A 3967-nucleotide genomic window follows, 5' to 3' on the forward strand; every position below is an offset into this window, starting at 1 on the left:
TAAATCGGCACAAATCGAGCACAAACGAATGACACCAGTTTTGTGTGATTTAGACAAACTGGGGTGGAGAGTGACGTCACAGCACCCCAAACTATTTTGGTTATATCTACGGCAGGAAAATAGATACAGTGATTGTTTTAATGGCACAAACCCAGCACAAACAAACTGTGCCGATTTGGGCAACATGGGGTGGAAAGTGACGTCACACAGTCAAAAAAATATTGTTTAATATCTTGAACACCAAACCAGCACAAACGTTCGTTTTTGCAGCACAAATCAGCACAAACGTAACACAAACGAATTGCATAGTTTTGGTGATTATTTCTTTTTGTGGGGTGCCAACTTCACGGAGGTCTCATTAGCGACTGTTTCTATTCATAGTTTTCAGTCACGTGACTGGCTCGAAGACCTGGCGGGCAAAACATCCATAGAACTGCAGCACAAGCCTGTCAATGTCCTATCTGTTCCAATCCAAAAATATTTAGATCACCTCTCAAAAGATTAAAACAAAGATATATGATAAGTTTTGGCCATTACATTAGCAATCCATATAACGCACCCGCCAACAAAGATATGTGAACAATATGCAAGTTTTGGCCATCAGCAATCCATATAAAGCACCTGTCGCAATATTTTAATCACTAAAACAGCGATACATTCTAAAACGTTTAATGTGAAAACACTTAAAAGTGCTTTTAGAACAGTGATATTAAAAGATGAAATTAGTACACACCTTATTGATGATGCATGCTTTATACAGGCAAGCAGATGAGCCCGGAATATGAACGCAATTTGCTAATGGTTAAGCGTCGTTTTTTTAATGGTTTTCTTTTGGGAAACATTTAATATTAAACTTTGCGCATTGCATTTATATTCTGGGTTCATCTGCTTGCCTGTACAAAGTATGCATAATCAATAAGGTGTATACTGAATTTGGGCTTTACATATCACTGTCTTACCACATTACTACTTAATGCAAACCTCATAAAAATAACTGGCGGGCAGTGGAGGAAAGCCTTGTTTTGCCCTCCATGTGGGCGCTCCTGTAAGTGTGTGATGTCACGTGAAAACTATGAATACAGGTTGTTATTACAGGATGGGGCAGTTAAAAATCTATATTAGACTGCATAGCAAACTGGTTTTAGTTGGGCGTACCTGTGCGGTGGACTGGCTGGTTCCGGCTTTAGCTGGAGAGGTGGTGGCAGACTGTTGAACTGTGAGGATCTGCTGGCCCAGAGCCACGTTGAGCGGCAGCGTCACAGACTTCTGGGGTGAGTTTGGAGACTGACTGGCAACCGAAACCACAGTCAGCTACAGACAGGAGAAACACGAGGAAGAGGGTGACATCAGAAACCAGAGTGTGGCCATCAGCTATGTCAGCCTCCCTGGTGAGGCAAGACGCTAAAGTTTCTCTCCTCTTTTCCCAGTTAATATTGGTATGTTTAACTGTTCATTTGGCTAGAGATAATTAAATTCTAAATGGAATGTGTTCTGAATCGATTATACATACGTATTTTTGTGTATTGTGAGATTTATGTGAGTTTTATCTGACGTGGAGCTAATTAAGTGGTGGTTTGTGCACAGTGTGTAACGCGGAAAGAGGATAGCATGGTGAATGTTACTGATCAAGTGTCCCATGTGTTCAAGGTATGTTCAGTTATTTAACTCAAACAGTGTAAAGTGATTTGAATGATGATATATGTGGATTGATTTTGAGTATATGTTCTGTTATTATTATTTTCTGTTTCCCCTTGATCCGTAAAGCATTCTATTGCTTTGCATTTGGATTATGCACTGATTTATTGTTTCTGTAGTGTCGTTATGAATGTTGTTTTGAGGGAATGTTTGTATGCTTATTTGTTTGAACATTCATTTTATACATCATTCATGTTAATAATACATGTGGGAAGAGCAATAATTGACCAGTAATTTTATTTAAACTTCTTTATTTCTTATGTGTTTTAATGTATTACACAATGTTAAACATCAAATTGTTGAAATACATCAGCTTAGACAGCGATTGGGACGCTGGTGAGGCAAAGACACAAAAGTTTCTCTCCTAATCTCCCAGTTAATATTGTGTGTAACATGGAAAGAGGATAGCGTGGTGAATATTACTGATCAAGCATCCCATGCGTTCCAGGATCAATAAATAGAGGTGGTTTGAAGCTGTCCTGCTGTCTCCAGTGTGAAGTTCCTTATGTGCAGATCTGGAAGAAGTTCTTTCATGTGCACATGAATATTCTACTAAATTACAAATTCACCCATACCGCCACATAGACATCTTAAGAAGCAAACTTTGTATTTCATACCACAGATCAGTCCCATCGGTATGAGCACACTTAAAAAGTTATTCACTCATAAACAATTTAAAGTACAGGCACATTTTCTGATATCAGACAAAATCTAAAGATGTATCAGGCATACCACTCACAGAACTGTCTCCAGCTTATAACATGGATCATTCTTGAGAGCACAGAGCTTCTTCACTCCTGAGTCTGCTAGATTTTCAGACAGATTCAGTTCTCTCAGGTGTGAAGGGTTTGATCTCAGAGCTGAAGCCAAAGCAGAACAACCTTCATCTGAGACACCACAACACCTAAACCTGCAGAAAACAATGACACACTCTTCACTCTCAGTTTAAGATCAGATATTCAACTAATCGTGAGTGCACCAATTGTATGGGTCCTTACCACAATATCTCCAGTTTACAGTGAGAATTCTCCAGTCCGGCACAGAGCTTCTTCACTCCTAAATCTCCTAGTTTATTCAAAGACAGATACAGTTCTTTCAGGTGTGAGGGGTTTAATCTCAGAACCGAAGCCAGAGCAGCACAACCTTCATCTGTGACACCGCAATCAATTAGCCTGCAGAAAACAATATCACATTCTTCACTCTCTCAGTTCAGTTCAGCAATCATTTTTTGTCTGTTTATGATTTTTATTTTATTATTTTGTTTATTTTATTTAACTTAAATTAAATTTTTATGTAGGCAATGTGTGTGCAGTTTAATAAAAAATGCAGACACAGACTAGTAGGTAGAGACCTCGCTGAACTCTGTATGAGGCAAGAAAAAAAAGGGAAAATAGTTTTAGACCAAAGGGTTGAAAAGTTATAAGCAGAAGAAAAAGTAAAATATGAGTAGTTTGTGGCACTAGACCAGAGTTGATCAGAGGTTGGCTCAGACAGCTTACAGTTTCATTTTTTTACCAGATGGTCCAATTGGTTGTCATAGATGCGGTAACAAGACATATAGCACACTATCATCTTTGACTTGCTATTTGGATAGTGTAGAATAAGTGGATAGCAAATAGAATTTGTAGACAAGTGGAATAGTTTTTGAAGTAGACCTGGTATGTTAAAGAGAGTGTCGAACAGATGTGTGTCTGTGAGCCTGAGTAGTGGGGCTTGTTTGGGACAATCCTGCCAAGTTTGGGGTCTCTACAATTTACTGTCTTTGGCGCCCATACACTTTTAAAACCAAGAACAAGCCAGAACAAATGCAACAGGGTTCCGTCTGGGTCTGTACATTCCTCTGAGTGAAAACAAAGCACAGTGCATGCATGCGTGTTCTACATCAGAACGCTGGCTTCTGCATTAGAAGCACCACACACGTGTCGTGGTACTTTTTTTGAATGGCGGGGGAGACTGACCGGAAGAGAAGAATTGTTGAATTCAATTCACACACACCCGGAGCAGTGGGCAGCCATTCGGTGCCTTGCTCAAGGGTCTCACCTCAGTCATGGTATTGAAAGAGGACGCTGGTCATTCACTCTCCCTGTGTGTGGTCATTCACATACAGCAGTGAGTAGTGAACAAACACACACACACCGTGATCACACACCCGGAGCAGTGGGCAGCCATTCAGTGCCTTGCTCAAGGGTCTCACCTCAGTTGTGGTATTAAGGGTATTGAAAGAGGACGCTGGTCATTCACTCCCCCCACCTACAATCCCTGCTGGTACCAA

General features: G+C 40.2%; 1 long non-coding RNA gene across 1 annotated transcript in view; it reads right to left on the reverse strand.

The window, feature by feature from the left end:
* Positions 1-1988: 1988 nt before the first annotated feature.
* The window catches only part of LOC107663472 (uncharacterized), a 9964-nt gene continuing 7985 nt past the window's right edge, over positions 1989-3967 (reverse strand). Inside the window, exons 2-3 of the long non-coding RNA XR_001631333.1 lie at positions 2694-2867; positions 1989-2605 (exon numbers count right to left, since the gene is read on the reverse strand). This is a non-coding gene — a long non-coding RNA (uncharacterized LOC107663472). The remainder of the gene's footprint in view (positions 2606-2693; positions 2868-3967) is intronic.

This window comes from Sinocyclocheilus anshuiensis, unplaced genomic scaffold (assembly GCF_001515605.1).
Source record: "Sinocyclocheilus anshuiensis isolate Anshui unplaced genomic scaffold, SAMN03320099.WGS_v1.1 scaffold5510, whole genome shotgun sequence".
Classification (NCBI taxonomy): Eukaryota; Metazoa; Chordata; class Actinopteri; order Cypriniformes; family Cyprinidae; genus Sinocyclocheilus; species Sinocyclocheilus anshuiensis.